Genomic DNA, 16,310 nt, shown 5'->3' with positions numbered 1-16,310 from the left:
CCAGTGCTAACATACAGAAAAATGTGCAGATGTCATGTGGTTTTCTTGTAGTGTGTCAGACCCCCTTGAACTGCGCTCCAAAGGACTTTTTTGTTTCCAATTTCTTTTACTATTCACACCAACTGTAGGCAATGTTAAAGTCTCATTTTGCGTAAAGCAGAAGACTTGGTTTTAAGGTACACATAAATAATTTTCTGTAGTTTTCCCTTAGCTGCATGAATGGGTATTGCAACCAAGAAAAGGAACCATTTCAATATGCACAATACTGGACACATTCTTATACCATTTCATTAATTCTTTAAGGAGCACACTAAGTTATTTCAATTTATTTTAAATCAAATTATCGTTGAACTCACATCAACTACGAACACAATTATCTTTTCAGTTCAGTACTATGTCCACCTCCAAGATTTTTGGGGAAAATAGGGCACAGTAAAAACAGGGCTCATAACAATTCTGAATGCAACATCTATACAATGTGAATTTGAAAAACACATTTGAGGCAAAGAACTGCCACAGTTTCTGGCTCTAATTAACTCATTGTTTTTGCAATGGATTTCCATTGCTGTGCTCATAGTAGGTGGTAAATGTTCAGCAGGAGGGTAGTAACCATCTCCACAAATGTTACTTCAGAGGAAGATGGACACCCTCCTCTGTTAGGCTTGAAGACTTGCATTAATTTTCAAACTATTAATATGAGACAAAAGGGGAGGAAAAAAGCTCTATGGAAAATTCCCCTCCCAGGAGAAATCCCAGCACTCCAGAAGGCTGAGATAGGACTCCTTCCAAAAGTGATTCCCACAGTCATCAATCTTTCAGGACAAGCCCCAGGTCGTGGATGCAGACCCCTCACAAGAAAGCTTTCATGAACTCTGTAACTAACCTGAAACCAAGAACCACAGCTGGAATGGGTCCCACAAAGACACAGGAGAAACTACACCAATGTTCTAGGTCTTTATGTTACAGGGCATTGGTTAAATGGAATTCCCAGATGATTTTAGGAAGCAAATTGAGCCCCATGCTACAAAGGTGAGAGGAAAAATTCCCTTTGGTTTCTAGCAGTCCAACCTGGGGAAGAAAAAAAAAAAAAAAAAAGAAAGAAAAAGAAAAAGAGAATACACAAACAAACATACAAACTGAAAAACAACAACAACAAATTCTTATTCAGACTTGGGCTATTGTTTGGATATCCTGCTTACCAGCAGGGAACAACTTCTTTAGATAGACAGGAGAGAAACTGTGGGCCAAAAGCATGAACTAGCAATAGTCAGTGCACAAGTGACAGGTTTAACATTCCTCCAGTTCAATACAAAGAATATCCACTTTAATGACAAATAGAGTTGATAAAATGAGATAAGATTTTCATTGCCATCAGGTAGGTTTACTGTCAGAAGGGGTTAGTTTTTTCCTAGCTGCTCTAAATTCTTATAAATCCATTAATGTGTATACAGAATACTGAACCAAGATTTCAGTTTATTTGTTTGTTCAGTTGTCTGCATGTGATCTACATTGTTTATTGATAGCTATTTTAGTCATACATAATTTAGCTATTCCAAATTCATGCTGATAATAAGAAGGAAGGAAGGAAGGAAGGAAGGAAGGAAGGAAGGAAGGAAGGAAGGAAGGAAGGAAGGAAGGAAGGAAGGAAGGAAGGAAGGAAGAATACACCTAGTAATACACAGTGGTAACATTTTCATATAATCATTAAATCAACCTGGCTCTGAGATGTGTGATTATTCATTAAAAACAATAGAATGCCTGTACTGAAAAGCGTGCTTTTGCTTTAAACTCTACAAAACCCTAGAGAAACAACTGTAAGACAGAAATGAGCCCTTTATAGATACCTACCCATTACAGCAGATTTTCCATGACCCTTTCCATGAGAGTTTATGGAGTAGTGAATCACCGAACACATTAGCATTCTTTCTCTGAGTTTTTGAAAGATGGAAGTAGAAGCAAAAAGATATCCTGATAAAATAAATGTTTTCCTTATTTCTTTGCAAATTGTTACAAATTGTTTTCAGCTTCACATCCAGCATACAAAATTTCTAGCATATTTCACATATTGTCCAAAAAGGGGTCTAACCTGCAGAATTCAGGAACCCTTTGAATTCTGTATTTATCTTCAGTCTGTGCTTTGTAGTAATTTTCATTATAACTATAACTGAACAGAGATTTATATTTAAAAAAAAATAATAATACTTTTTTTCATATTTTCATCTTAAATGCAACTAAACTATTATTTTTTTTTAATTTCAAGTTAATTTGCCCCAAGCAAACCTGCTTTTAGTTAGCACAGAATCACCTGCTTTTCATTATTTTCCTCTTCTTTCATTCTGTACGCTTATGACCTTAAAAGCTCAGCAGATCCCTGTGGACCTTTAAACTGTGAAGTGGGAAAGAAACTCCTGCTGCTTTGCATGACTTAGTCTTTACTGCCTTTATAAACATGAACAAAAAATGAAGGACCAAAATGCAGACTGCAGTAATTTCGCAGCTAGCCTTCTCCTTCCACATCTGATATTCTCCACGTCTAAAAGCAGCACCTCTGCGTTGCTGCCCTGCACAGCTGGCAAGAGTCAGTAATCTGGTGCCTGGCCCAGGGGTGTGACCAGAGGCTGTGGCTCCCAGATGGCAGCACAACAACTTTTGTTCTTAAAGGACAGGCCAAAGTGCTTTATATATTCATATTTATACTCAGAATACAATAAATAAAAAAATATTCCTATAAATATCAGTAGCTCTTGATTGTTTTGTGTTTTTTTTTAAATGTTAGGATTTACAATGCTGACTATTGTTCCTTCCTATTTCATCCAGGTGTCCTCACTAGGTTTTCTAGTCACAGGAGATACAATGAGGACTAGAGGTTCATACATGTAAGGCCTCATCCCTACAGGCATACTTCATATACCTTCCTGTTTACACTTAGAGAAGTAATTAATTTGACTAAACAGTCTTTGGCTAAAACAAATCTTTAATATGCTTTTTGGTGTTATGCATACATGGATGGAGGATCCAAATATAACACAGGATCATTTTCTGAAATACTACTTAGTACCTTGAAGAGATGGGACAATAAAAGACCAAGATTAGAATAACTGTATTTTAAACTTTAAAGCTGGCTTTTAAAATTGCTCCATTTCCAATGAGAAGTGGCAGTTTCAGTTCTCCACAGTGTAATATTTAGCACTGTGTAAAGGAAAAGTTTGGTGCCTTACAAATTCTTTAGTATGTACATCAACTATTTCATATCTAGGTATTTAGGTAATGGTAAGAAATGTTGGCATTTCAGGATAGAGTAGCCAATGTATTTGGCTCCAGCTACTCTGTCCTGCACAAGTTAAAGATGGGAGTGAACAGCAACTCTCTCACTGGTGCTAGAAGATAGCAAGCACTGCCAGTTTTCCTTAGGTCAGTAAACCAGCCAGGCAAGGCGAGAGCCCTTCTCGTTTCTTATAATCCACCAAGTGTTCGCATAAAACCAGAGAGTGTGAGAACCTCACGAGGATCAAAATTTGGAACAGCATCCAAGAGCAGAGATCCTCAGCTATACTTGCAGAGGAGCCCTCCCTACCTCCTCTCTCCCGCTCCCATGCAGGGACTATAAAAATATCCATCACAGGGCAGGCAGAAAGAGAGATAGTATAGGAAAGGGAACACTGTGGCTGTGACCTCTGCTTTTTGAAGTATGATTCTCTTTCTTCTTGTCCCCCTTTATCCCAGTGCATTTTGCAACTTCTGTGCTACCTTCCGCCCCCCGCAGTGTGTAAGATTTCCTTAATCATCTCTTCCTGCGGTGCTCAGGAGGGCTGAGAGAGCTGTGAGGACCTCCTTTTCTGTCTTCCACCCACCCCACACACAAACACACTCCCACCTTCTCCTCATGGAGTGCAGCAGCAGCCTGTGCTTTTAAAAAGCAAGAACTTGAACCAACCCCCCCCCCCCTTTTTTTCTTTTTATTTTTGCCCTAGTCACTTAACAACACAGAGCAGAGAAAGGAAGAACAGGAGCTTGAATATGTGCTAAAATACTGAGATATTGCTGTGAAATCATAAAAATGCAGGGCTGAAATAGACTTCAAGAGGTCATCTAGCGCAACATCTAGCAACAGCTGGGATGGGTCATCTGTGCCTATGTTTGCTCCACCTCTCCAGTCTCAGAATCCATCAATATTAACACTTTCAAGATTCTAAAATATCCAAAGAGTAATTAGAAGAGCAGTTAAAAGATGTGTTGTTCAATCCTAAATGCTGTGTGTCAACATAGGGATTTTGTACTTCTCCGAGTAATTTCTCTCCTCTATCAGAGTCTCCACTTTGCTGATATACAAAACCAAACCAGATTACTACTAGCAAGATAAAAAGTTCCTCCAAACAAGCTGTTTTTCATTAAGATAATGTCTTTTTTATTTTTTATTTTTTGTGGAGGGAGAGGCCAATAGGATGGAAATAGCAATATAAAGTCAAACAAGACAGAGTATTTTGCAAGTTATATGGCATTCCTGCATTTTTATAGCCCTGTAAAAAGGAATACAGATTTTTTACATCAAAGGTATATATTGAGCTTGTATAGGAAGGAAAATCAAGGGAGGGAGTATTGGCCATGTTAAACTGCCTTGACATAAGGTGAATAAAAAAAGAAATAAGGTCAACACGATACACCTAAACATCTCTTACTAAGTTATCTTGAAGCGTATTGTTTCATATGTGTTAGAAACGGGCCCATTCATAGCATGAGCCTTTGCCTGTAGTTCTGGAGCTAGCTAAGGATTGCTACAACTGTGTTTGCCTTGAGTTACCAGTTTCACCCAGATCCAGGATTTATAAGCAAGGTGTTTACTGTATTATGAGCAGCCCACCACGACAGCACGTTTAGCAGGGATGTTGCTGAGCACCATGTGCTAGCAGCAGGTTCCTGTATGTTCACCACTGGCACCAGCCAGGCACTGCATTGTTCCACATCCATCCCAACGTGCCGAGGTGATCAGAAACACCCCACTGCCAGGGTGACGTGCTCAGGTAATACACTCACACAGCCAGCAAAGCAGTCTGAGGGACAATGTGCCAACTTCTGCTACAGGGTAACCACGAAACATCCAAACTTACCTTCCTACAGATGAACACATCCTGCACTAAGTAACTCGGCTTACAAAATAGGTTTGATAATAGTATATTAAGCTATTGGGTAATTCCTGACAAAGTACTTCATTTCTTGAAATAAGACGTAGTTTAGGGCTTCAGCATATTGTATATTACTTAGATGCACTGGATGTATCACAGTAGGTCTGCAGCCTCCCTTTGCAGAGACTGGTGTGTATTTCTATATACATACATGTTTTTGTATGTAAACATACACAAATATATATGCAGAAGTGAACTGTAAGCTTAGTGTAAACTATGCTGGCGTGTTAGACTTATGTTTCCCTTAATATATCCTTGCCATCACATTATTTTTGGCCACTCTTCAGCAGGAAAACATGAATCTGAGTTTAGGAAGTATTTGGAAGCAGAAAATGCCTGCTTAACTAAAATCACTTGAGGCATTTTATTTTTGTAGTAGTTAGGTATAGCAGATTATCCTTATTCTACATTAGGCCCACAGCTTTCCTGACAAACACAAAGAACTCCCTCTGTCCTGCAAAGAGTCATACTGCAGTATTTTTATTTTTTATTTTTGCCAGCTTGAGTGCAAAACTCAAACTTTCCACAGTCTGAGTGGAAAAGAATCTTTGGAAACAGAACCTGGGTTTTCATGTAGTGATTGAAGCTGTTTCCCATAAAACTGTCTTAACAACCATGTAAAATATTTCCAAATTCTTTTATGTGGTATGTAGCCCATTACATAAACTAGAAGATTTTGGCTAAGTCTAAACGGTTAATGCCCGCACTTGTACAATTTAATCCTTATTATATCAGTGAGACTTGTTTTATATTGCAAATCTAATTAGAAGGAAGCCATTCATAAATAACAGTGTACATAAAACAGAATGGAATAATAAGGATGCTCAATACTTGTGTACTTTTTCTATAAGGTTTCTGGAACCTTTTCTTCTCACAATAATAGAAAACCTTGAATTTAATAGTTAAGATAATTGGCATATATTCATTTTCTGTGCAAATTGGATGAGAAAACTAGAAGCAAACATGACCCTGAAAACACAGAAATAAATTCTCTGAGTATGTCTTATAAAGGGACTTATGCTATAACAGGTTCTTCATTTTATCTCACCTTTCTAGCAACTCAAAAATTTAAAAACAAAACCACCAAAAAAACAAAACAAACTAAAAAACTCTTTCTAGTCAGATCCCTTGTTCCATTCTCAGAGGAAAAAAGACACACCCATAAACAGAAGAAATCACAATTTTAGGTCTTTCCAGAAATCTCATAAAAAGGAACACAGTATGTTCTACCTGTTTAAAAATACCACATTTTTATCCTCTGAAGACTTGTTTTGGACATGTGTTTTAATTAAACATCACAAGGCTATCACACGACTATTAAAGGTACAAATAATCATTGCTGAACGTGCCCAGTACTTGTGATTACAGAGCAAACCCATCCATTTCCATACTTTTAGATGTTCAGAAGATTTCAGCAGAGAATAAGTGATGACATTACTAAAAGTACAACGATGCACTAATAGAAAATAGAAACAGAGCTGGGTTTTAAATGGATATCTTCTGTGTGATTCCCTCCAAGAAATTAATGAGTAACAGAGCAAGCACTTTGTCCTTAGTATGCACCAGTAGTTCTATGAAAACGAGAATCTGTTTCCTGCTGTCCTTTGAAGCAAATAGTGTATTAAGCAATTCAGTTATTTACTGGCAAAACCCTCCCTTCTTACAAGAAAATAAAAAAAAAAAAAAGAAGTTATGAAAGTGCAACGGTAACAAAAATAAAATAAAATAAAATAAAATAAAATAAAATAAAATAAAATAAAATAAAATAAAATAAAATAAAATAAAATAAAATAAAATAAAATAAAATAAAATAAAATACTACAACAAAAAAGCCAATTCACAATATGGGAATCCCACCTTTAGGATTTCTGGTGTTTAATTTTTTCTGGTCTGAAAAAGACCAAGTTGCTAATTGGTGTTTGTATGCTCTGACCTTGCAACGACGTAGCGCAGGAATAACTGAGTTCCATGAGCATTATTATGAAAAACAGGCGGAATATTTTATCCAAACCACCCTGGGATCACAATGTGCTCAGTGCATTTCTAACAGAAAAAAAACTGAAACAGACTTAAATTTACATTCCTGAGATGGGTTTCTGGGTTTTGTGCAAATCAGGTAAGAATTGTTGTGATGATCCATCCAATTAGTTTTTTCACCTAAACAATACCATTTTTACGTTTTCATTCTTTGTATATCTAAGACTATATTTTCTTAGCCAAGTAACCAAGTGCTCATATGCCCTCAAAATTTGATAAATTTTTACACACTTTTATTCCAAAACTCACAGATTGTTTTTTCTGGATTACAGGATATCAGTGTTCGCAATTAAATGGCAGATAAATGCTTCTAAATGTGAGTAGTCACCGCACATAAAGGTTGAAAAATAATGTAAGCTGTTTTAAAAGGAAAATAATACAAGTGCTAGTGCAACAACTGCACTCATATTTTCTCTTTTAACTCAATAATTTTGTTTATTTTAGAGAAGTTGCCGTGAAGCCTCCAGCATTCAGCAAAATGAAGGACCTTGCAGAGAAATTCAACTCCATTTACTAAACAACTCTTAAAAGAAAGTCCTTGTTATTTCCTCCAAAATCTTTACCCAAGATCTGCCAGACTCGAATGCCTCAGGTTATCACCCAAAGTGCATTTCAGCAAGCACCAAGCACTGATGAGTACATTTCTCATTTCTCCCAGACATTTATGTGCCAGCGCCAGTGCTTGCAAGACCCAGCAGCAAGCTGTGAAGAGGATTTGATTGAGGTGAATAACCATGGAAGGAAACATCTGAGGAACCCTGCCAACCCCCGGATGCTGTGTACCTGACCCTGAACCCACAGAGAAGCCAACTTTGCCCACACTTCACAACAAGGGACAGGGCTCCCATTTTCTGTTTCTGTGTGTAAAAAATACTTGTGGCTTAAATTACAGACCACTACGAAAAATATTTCTATAAGTTTCTTAAAGTGATCTTATGCAGAACATTAACAGACAAATTCTATATTATGCAATGTCAACAGCAATTTCTACTGCGGCTGGAGCTCACATCTGTACCTACCAGCTTGGAAGGAACATCATCAGTAGCACAGACAGTGACATGGTAGCCTTAGGAGTACAGAAGTTTTAAACACAGAAGCTGATAGAAGGTAGGTAATTCTCCCTTCTCACTGAAAGCCAAAAGCCTGATCCTTCAACAGTTGCGCACCTTCACAAGCAGATATGATACCTCTGCAACCCTCCTTCAGGTCAGTAAGGCCCTCCAGGAATGCAAATGTTTATCCAGGTTTCTCAGGTACAGGAGTGGCCTGCCTGTTCTGACAGCACCTGTTATGCACAGAGCTAAACCAACATTAACAGGCATCTAAACTACACAAAACAAAAGGCAAACAACTGGAATTGAATAGCAGGTCCTCAGAGTGGCTGGAATAGCACTCATCTTTTCTTTGTACACCTACAGTTGTTTAGGTCTTTCAGGCTCTTATGGAATTTTCTCTAAAGAAAGCAATTATGCTCATTTCTACTGTCAGCCACAAAGGATGTTCACAGGAGAAGGTGCTGCCTTTTGGACAAGGACAAGGCCCTGCAGCTTGCTGGTATGGTGATGGCGACGGCCAGCTCGTCAGCACCCTGGCTGGAATCGCTGCTGCCATGAGCATGCTGCTGGTGCTCCTGGTGCACGTGGCAATCCCCTGTTAGTTGAACAAGCTGCAAAGCCCTAGATCCTCTTTATTTTTCTGTTTTCCTCAAGGATTCCTCAAGGATTCCTCACAGCATTTAAAAAGGAAAATCCATTACACATATTTAAACTTGATGTGCCAACTATAAAAATTAAATTCCCAAACATGATAATATACATAGAAAACTGAAATGTCTGTAATACTCTTCTCATGATTGTTTCTGATAACTTCCTAGCAGTTTAGAAAAGAAACTGTGTTCTGTGATAACTTTCAGGCTACAAATTACCAAGAACAAAAAAATATGGACAGCAGGCAACAGTATGAACATTTGGGATTTCATTTACAATTAAGACATAAAGCACTATAAAAGTTATAAACAAAGATATAAAGGAAATAAAACCCTATTCCTTATTGTGTTTTGCTTGCTCACTGCTTTGATATGAAATACACATAGGATGGGCAGAGCTGCTTCCCCTGGTGACAGCAAGGGCCAGCTGAGAGCTGTTTGTGCAGCACCCAGAGGTGTGAACGTGTCTGCCTACCCACGCTGTAATTGCTCCTGCCAAGGGAAGGATGCCAAATTCCCCAAAGCTGGCAAAGCTGAAGGCTAAATGGATATCACTGAACACAGGTGCTAACAACAGTCTGGCTAGGTATGTTTCTAAAGTCAAAACCAGGGATAATGTCATTAGTCTGGCCTAAGGTATCAGGGATAACCACTATGGCAATGGACTCCTTCACAAAATAAAATATGAACGTGTTAGGGTGAGTCTTCTGGAAGAGAAAAAGAAAAAAAAAAAAAATAGAAAAAAGAAAAAAAAATAGAAAAAAGAAAAAAAAAATCTTTTATAAAATACAATAATAAAGCAAACCACATCGTGAGTCCTACATAGCCAGGAAAAACATTTTTATGCTATGCTATTCCAAACAATACCAGGCTATTTATATCCCATAAAAGCAGAAAAAGAAAAAAGAAAACAAAACAGAGTGAGCATTACTTAAAATGAGAAACAGCTTTTTGTGAGTTGAGCATGAAATTTTTATGATAGAGCCCAATTCACATGAAGCCTGATTAAAAATGCTTCATTTGCAGGCATGTTGGAATTGGCTCACTACTGCCTAATCATCAGGAATATTTATATGCATCTCAAACTATTTAAAAGGGAAACAATGGAAGAAAGACTTCAAAAATAAATAAATAAATAACAATGTAAGCTTTTCCTTACTTTCTATTTAGAGATTTAAGGAATACTGCAGTTACACAAGTAGCAAGACCACGCAATAAGAGAATGAAGGAAAAGAACCTGAACAAACATGAGAATTCAGCAGCTGTGTTTTGTAATTAATACATTTTATCACAGTATCTCATAAGTTTTTCCACAGGTGCCAAGTTTCAGGCTGTTCAGCACAGTACCGCACTATTGCTGTCTGCAGCACCTGCAAGCAGACTCAGCTGTGTACCCGCTCCTCTGGATCTTGCCCACAAGAGACTTAGAATAATTGGTGGTAGAATGGTACCTTGAACGCTTCCTCAGAAGTTTGGGGAATGTATTCTGGCACTTTATCAACTCTCACATTTACCCATCATTTCACTTTGGTTAATGCTTCATGTCATATTTCACGATATAACTCCTCTGTGCACCGTGATGGAGCCAGAGAGAGGATTCTAGCTTATTTCACTTAAAGAAGTGTGAAGCACTAAAACATTCTACGGTCTTCCTTAGTATTTAAGAATATATGTAAGATACTATATATCTCCCTGTAAACGATTAAGTTGATCTGATACTTTTATAATTTTGTCACATCTACTTTTTTGATGAAATCTGAAAACACAACTTTTCAGCCCCCACTCTTCTTAAAGAGCGTCCATTATTTTTTTCTCCAAATGGTGATTAAGAAAAGATTTTCTTCTTTTGAATGCATTTGAAGGTTGCATTTGAATGTGTTTGAAAGCCCTACCAGTTGTAATGCAGCTTCATATCCACCATAGTAGTGCGCCAACTGCTTTGGCATCATATGTTTGCTGCTGAATAAATACCCTGGACTGAAATACTTTAGCTGTCTCCTCACACCAAGGCAATCAAGAGCTGAGTGGCAAACACTGAAGGAGAACAATTTTTACAAGCATCTTGCCAAGATAAGAAAGCTTAAAAATTATTTGTTTGGTGAAAAAAAAAAAAAAAAAAAAAAAAGTGAAAAATCGTCACAGCCTTTAGAAAGGTGCAGATGGCTTAAGGGTCAAGTAGTGTCTGGTGTAGGGCTAACCACAGAAAATCAGGAATTTGGTATTTTACAGATGCTAAACACACTCAGAGCATAACACGGGGCATGTTGTTAATCATTTAATAGGATAAGTAAATGGTGACAATTTTGCATTATAGTGAGGTAAAACAAGATTTCCAGCACAATAACATTGGATACAACACTTGTGGTGATTTCCCCTTACCTGTGAGGTGTATTATAAGGCTCTGTGGTCTCATAGAAGAGAGAGAAGCCAGCAGCCACCAGATGATTCAGCACATGCAGCTGAAACAACTTGGGTGAAAGGGGGGGATACTGCCAACAAGTCGGGATGCCAGTGCATCCAGACAAGAAGGCAGAGCAACCAACCCATAACTATCGAGAACATAGCAGCTCTGAGGACTCAAACATCCAATAAGATATTTTTTTCCTTGGTGTTTTAGTGCAATTCACAATTATTCTAGCTCTTTCTAAACTCTTTTATTTACTTTGCTTGTTTGAAATAACACTGCAGATAGCACCTACTGCTTCCATTTGACATGAGAGACATTAGGGCAATTTTTCATTAGGATCAAATGCCTCCATTAGGGAAGGCTTAGGAGATGGGAGGAAAAAAAAAAAAAAAAAAAAAAGAGTCCCTAAGCAATTTTTTTCACAAAGCTAAGACACAATTCTCTTGTGAAAAAATTTGGAAAAAAAAGTAATAATCAGAGAAATTCAAGCTCAAAATGCAAATCAACATGTCAAGAACAAACAAAACCACTTATCAATAAGAGACGTTAACAGCCAATTACTAGACATCCAAAAGCAGTTATTCTCTGGACAGATTGTACCCAAATGTTTTCTTCAATTAAATTTTGAAAGTTTGGGGATAATATTCAGTGTGGGTAGTGTTTATATCTCTTAGTTCTAGAGAAGTATCACTGATCTACTCCTTTTGTTTTGCTGTTAGATACAGTTGTGCATAACAAAATATAATCCAAAGCGTTGGAATTTTTACAAACAGGCAGATATTTCATACCAGCACAGACAGGACTTAAGTACCAGATTCACATGTTAAAATGTTTTTTTTGACAGGATTGAAAAAATAACATCTGATCCATTACAGCATTTTGTATCGCAAAAGATTTTTTAAACTATTGATAAAAGTGAAGAATCACAGTGAAGAATTTTAAATGGAAACAATTTAGTAGCTTAGGGCAAGACTCTAGACAAACGTTTATTAATTTTAAACACATACAAGTAAATAATATCAGTGAATTGAGTCTCACTTCAGTGTCTTCAAAAAAGTATAAAGACGAAGACGCTTTCATAATATTCCAAAATAAACCTGTTCCTTAATAATTAAGCAGTGGTTTACTAAAACACAATTATACCTTCCCACATGGGTTTTTGGGGGTCAACTCTAACACATCTTTGGCATTGCCCTCCCCTCATTTTTAAACATTTTTTGCAATTTTTGTTTTGGGGTGGCAGTGATGTTACATTCTAAGTTGCAGCATTTTGCTTGTAGAATATGTTTATTTATTTATTTATCCTATAAACACTCCAAAAACATTTAAAACCAACACATTTTCCCCACCATACACAACCAATTTCTTTGTTAGATTAGTCTACTTTGTAACTATGAAGAACTCCAGGTAACTTTGCCTGATTAAAAAAAAAAAAAAAAAAAAAAAAAGGCAAAAAAAGCAAGTCTTTGCCTTCTGAAATCTTAGCAGTGGCAGGTAGGCTAAAGCATGGAGGATGAATAGGTTTCAGCATACAACCCAAAAGAAGAAAAACAAAGGGAAAAAGTCAAATTATTTTTCTATTTTTGCTTGTTTACTTGAAGATGTGTGTATGATAGCATTGGTTGCCTGGACTAATGGATGAGATGCTTTAGAAATCAGTTTAAATATAGGGCATCACAACAGGGCACACGTACCTGAGGATGAAACAACTGGTTGTTGAAGGAATAAAAGGTAGGCAGGCAGGCAGACCTGAAATAAATTCCTGTCTCAGATAATTCCAGGATTTTCTTTTGTCCTCTTTTTTCCCCCTCTATTTCCCTTTTGGTCTCGAGTGAGCGGGTAGAGACGGGACAAACTTTGCTCTTGTAGCAGTGCTTGCTGTCTGTGTCCCCTTCTGAAATGTCCTACGATTTGTTGAGACCTGGAGGTGCCAAGGACTACAACTAGGTATTGTAAAATAAAGGAAGGATCATAAGAAGTGATAAAATAATTTCATGTAGAAGCCTTGCAAGCAGGTGGAGGCATACCGCATGAAGTGCTTCCAAGGTAAACAGTGCCTGAATTGGGTAGATTCTGTCATTTTAGCCACATTTTGTAGTAAGTACCTGAACATGAAAACAAACATTGATCTGAATACAGGGTTTCTTTAAATCTTCCTTCATTTGCTTCACCCTGACAAATCGTATATTGGCACATTCTACGTCTCTCCTTTTTCTTTTCTGTAGAACTGAAAGGCAACCAATTTTAGTGCTCCTCCTATGGCCACACTTTGAACCATGTGCTAAATAAAAGATCCTTCCACAGAAGCGTGCATCCTTAATTTACTGTTAGCAAATGTGGTCAACTTCAGAATTAAGCTAACAAAGAGCAGTAACAGTCACTGCTACCTTTCTGAAATTTAAACCATTAAATTTTATGATTAAAAAAAAAAAAAAAAAAAAAAAAAAAAAAAAAAGGTGCAACTTTCAAAGTATTTCATAAGAAACCTCAAAGCGCCCTCTTCTGGCAGCTGGTACTAACTGCTCGCTGACTCGCATGCTAACCCCACAGTACTTGCTGATTTGATGGAAGATCTTTTGACATATTATCTGATACAAAATCATACTTAAAGTTTGCATCATTTCACAGTATCATCAGTATCACATAATATCAATGTTACTAATTTGCAGCAGTACTGATGAGAGGCATCAATGTATTGCTTACTGATTAACACTCCCTTTTATAACTTCACCCTAGGAAACAAAATATTTTTGCTTTGGGTTAGCTGAGTGCCAAATATGCAGTAGACAAAAATCGTATTAGAAAAATAATCCCAAATCCTGTTTATTTCTTGATGTTGCAATATAAAATACTCATTGTCCAACCTTTCCTGAGTACTTTTCATCAGTGTAAGAGTTGAAATATATTTCGTTTTGTTTAATTACATATTTTGTTTCTATAGCAACTAGAAAACATCTAATCCGTTTCTATTGCTTCCTAAGCCTTTACAAAGCAATTTTCCTTCACGATACAGTAGCAAAAGATAATCCTTCTTTAGAGCTCTGTGTACTATCTGTTCTTTTTAAATATCCCTTAATTAGTATGCATTAGGATTAAAACCAATTGTAATAGTGCTACAACTAAGAGAAACAGAGTAGAAAAAAAAAAATTGACAGGATCTTGACAGAAAATTCAAAACCTACCAGTAACTTGGGCATAAATTTACTGCCACCTGCAGGCTTTCAGCAAGAGCACAGGAGCAAGGATACCCCCACATCCCAGATCATAATGAAATTTCTGCCAACTGTTTCAGACTTATTTTGCTCACAGGAAAAAGAGGATCTACTCGTGCCCCCCATTCAAGGGAATAATGCAGATTATTTTTCCTTTGCATTGCCCTATTCCAGTTTGTTTCTATTCATGGAGATTGGTGCTTTCTATAGTTCAAATAAATTATTATTTTCAAAAATATAACCCAGATTTTAAAAATATCTAGCAAATCAGATCTTATAATACAAATATTGTCAGTAATAAAAACACCTGAAAACAGTTTCTAGCAGAATTTGGAGATTACAGCCTTAAGGTCTGGAGTCCTTTATGTTTCTATTTCTTCCTACACACAAGCCATTCTCAAAAAACATTTGCACTTCCAAAGGTCAGAAATGCCAAATACAGCTTGCTTGCTAAGCCATGTTTGAACTCATTGCCTTGTGGGACACTTCTTAATTAAAAAAGCTTTTCTTCCTATTAGGAGCTGTCTGTCTGTGACCAAGATAACTAGGACTAAGTTACTCATCGCACCATTTTTTCAAGCAGCAATTTTTGTCACACACTTCATTTTTTCCATTTATCCATTCAATCTTTATTCTGCAATTGAAATTTCTTCCTTTCAACATTTCCTTCAGCACCACAACTTTGGGTCCTCTGCCAGCTGGTCAGTCTCTCAGCTCACTTCCAGCATTAAAAGATTACAGACAAATATTACAGACTTTGTACAAGTCTGTAATATTTGTGGTAGGTGGACAGTTGGACTGGATGATTTTAGAGGTATTTTCCAACCTTAATAACTATGAACATGCCTGGGAAAGTCAAATTTCTAGAAATGAGGTCTCTGGGAGGCAGTACACTGAAACAGCCTCCAGCTCATCACCTTCTCGAACTGCCTGACTGCAAAGGTGAACTGTCTGGACGCCTACCTGGGCAGCCTGCTCTGAGGAACCTGCTTTGGCAGGGGGGTTGGACCCTATGATCTTTCAAGGTCCCTTCCAACCCCTACAGTTCTGTGATTCTGCGAACCCAGAAAGAAATCTTAAAGGTTCAAAGTCATGTTTCATCAAGACCACGCAGAGAAATAAAAGCATACACAAGTGTCATAAGGCTGACATTTCCAGGAAATATCAGGCTTAAGGAATACATGCTGTGTTTTTGATTAAATCGTAGACTGTAAATCCCACGCTGATTTCCTGCAGCTGTGTCACGCAGCTGAGCTACACGCATGCTACAGAACCACCAAAGGATTTCCAGGCATCAGGCAGTTACCAGCAGTACCACCAGGAAGTACACAGCACCCAGAGCATCCTGGCTGCAAGTCCCCGAGGTAAAACATTGGCTACTTGGTCTTAATGCCAATGGCTGCTGTGCCCCTGACCTAGAAGGGCCTTGTTTCTGAAGAACTTCCTTAGAAAGAATTAAGTACCCTAAAAAAATAGCTCAATCAACCATTTGAAAGGGGTTTTTGGACAGAATTGTTATAGGTTAAATGTAGAAAACAGGCCTCGTTTAGCTAACACTGACAGTGAGAAGTGCAAACCCACCTGATACAGGTAAAAGCACAGAAGATTTTGGCTACTTAAACGTGCTATGTACTGAGCACATTTTCTCTGTACCACTTCTCCTTGCCCTCAAAAAAACAGACAGAAAACACACCTCTTCCCACATTATCAGTTGAAGGGGAAAAAAAAAAAAAAAAAAAGGAAAGTAAAACAAAAAACGTAATGAATTG

The sequence above is a fragment of the Aythya marila genome (assembly GCF_965140915.1).
Source record: "Aythya marila genome assembly, chromosome: 5".
Classification (NCBI taxonomy): domain Eukaryota; kingdom Metazoa; phylum Chordata; class Aves; order Anseriformes; family Anatidae; genus Aythya; species Aythya marila.
This window is presented reverse-complemented; position numbering follows the sequence as displayed.